This window comes from Microplitis demolitor, chromosome 8 (assembly GCF_026212275.2).
Source record: "Microplitis demolitor isolate Queensland-Clemson2020A chromosome 8, iyMicDemo2.1a, whole genome shotgun sequence".
In the NCBI taxonomy this organism is placed as follows: domain Eukaryota; kingdom Metazoa; phylum Arthropoda; class Insecta; order Hymenoptera; family Braconidae; genus Microplitis; species Microplitis demolitor.
In genome coordinates this window covers 610245-612278 of record NC_068552.1, presented here as the reverse complement: position 1 = coordinate 612278, position 2034 = coordinate 610245, and positions in this window count along the sequence as shown.

Sequence of the window (2034 nt, the reverse complement as noted above, 5' to 3'; positions counted from 1 at the left end):
GGCTGTTAATTCATAAGCTGTTGGTTTATGATTCATATCACAAATGGTTTATTTTTCTGTAAACAAAAATCTCTCAATCACTATTTATGTTGAGTTGATAAAGCAAAAATGTAAATAGATTAATTTCAACTGTCAGACTTAATAACATTCAAAACCATGTCTTCAATATAAAATTAAGTTATTACATAAAAGTAAATTATCCCTAAATTAAGTTGTTACATATCGTGTTGAAACTTTTTTTTTGTATGGATCCCTCAAGAAGTCTATTATTTCTAAAAATAAAACGAAAACGATATTTTAGTATTGGTGGAAATTTCGTGTGATTGTGTTAAAAAAGTAATTGGTTAAATTTTTTTTGTTAATTGCTTAACACTGGAGTGAAGATTTAACCAAAGTTTTATCGTGTTATCTGATCTTGACAAATTTTTTGTGTTGAAAGATAAAAAAGTAATAAAAACAACACATTTTTAATGTTATGTGAAATTTAACACAGAATTTAACTATATTCCAAGAATATATATATATATATATATATATATATATATATATATATATATATATATATATATATATATATATATATATATATATATATTCAATGTATTTATTAAACATGAAATCTGTGTTTGCTGAAGACAAAAAAAGATGTCACATATTACTCGCATCATTAAATTGTGTTTTCTGGTATGAAAAAATAATATATGGTTAAAATATATAAAATCATATATGTTTGCAACAAAAAAATACATGATATATTATAAAAAATCATACAGAGATTTTCACCGATTTAATACAAAATTATATACAGTAGTAAATATATGTGACTTATATGTTTTTTATACTAAACGATATATACATTTATATTTACCTTATAATGTATTGTATTGATATATTTCCTTTTATATTCAAAAAATATAAAATTTTTATATGAAATTAAATATATGGTAGCATATAATTTATATTATATATGGCACCATATATTTTTCTTGTTATATTTAAGCATATATTTTATTCGGTGTATATATATATTTATGGATATATTATATATTCGCTTCAAATTAACTAATTTCGATAATTTTATCTGAAATTTAAAAAGTATATAAAAATTTATATCTAATTTAATTGGAGTCGGTCATACGAATAAGAAACTTTTTTTTTCCATACACGATATAAATATATGTTTTTATATATGATCAGAATATATTTTTCGTATATGATAGAAATATATATTTTTATGTATGATAAAAATATAGTTTTGTATATGACAAGAATATATATTTTCATATATGATAAAAATATATTTTTTGTATATGATTGACATATATATTTTATATATGTTAAACATATACAAACTCGTATATGATAAATATTATATTTTTTAATACAAAAAAAATATAGTCAAATTCGGCACATATATTTTCTGATATTTATCATATATTTTGACCATATGTGTTATTTTAATACGGGATGTTACCTGTTTCAAAGTAATATTTCGCTCAACTTTTTTTTAAGGTAAAATGTAATAGATAAATATAGTTTGCATGAGTGTTACTAACATGTCAGATTGTGCATATAAACAGATTGCAGTTGAATATTCTCTACCTGACAGTCTACTATTTTATTTATACTCTCAGAGTCAATAGATACTCTTAAAAATAGATAAACATGAAAATGCATAATTTAAAAAAATAATCTCGCGGATCGTCATCAAGATCAGTATCTTAATTCAATCGTAAACTTGGACGCGTTTTGTCTCACTTGATAGTATCGTGACAGCAGTAAAGTTGCAGCACGTTGCAACCCTACTCCCTCTTTAAAGAAATTATCCCCTCTCTGATAACCGCTTGCATAGCATACCCCACCTTTCGTCGATCCGTTCCTCTGGCACCCTCAACTGTTGGTGGCCTTCACTTACTACTACATTGCTCTTGCTCTCTTTCTCTATCATTTTATTATTCTCTCTCTCTCTCTCCGTTTTTCTCTCTTATTCCTTCTATCGCTGGCTGCGTTTTATTCACTTGGCATCGTCGCGCC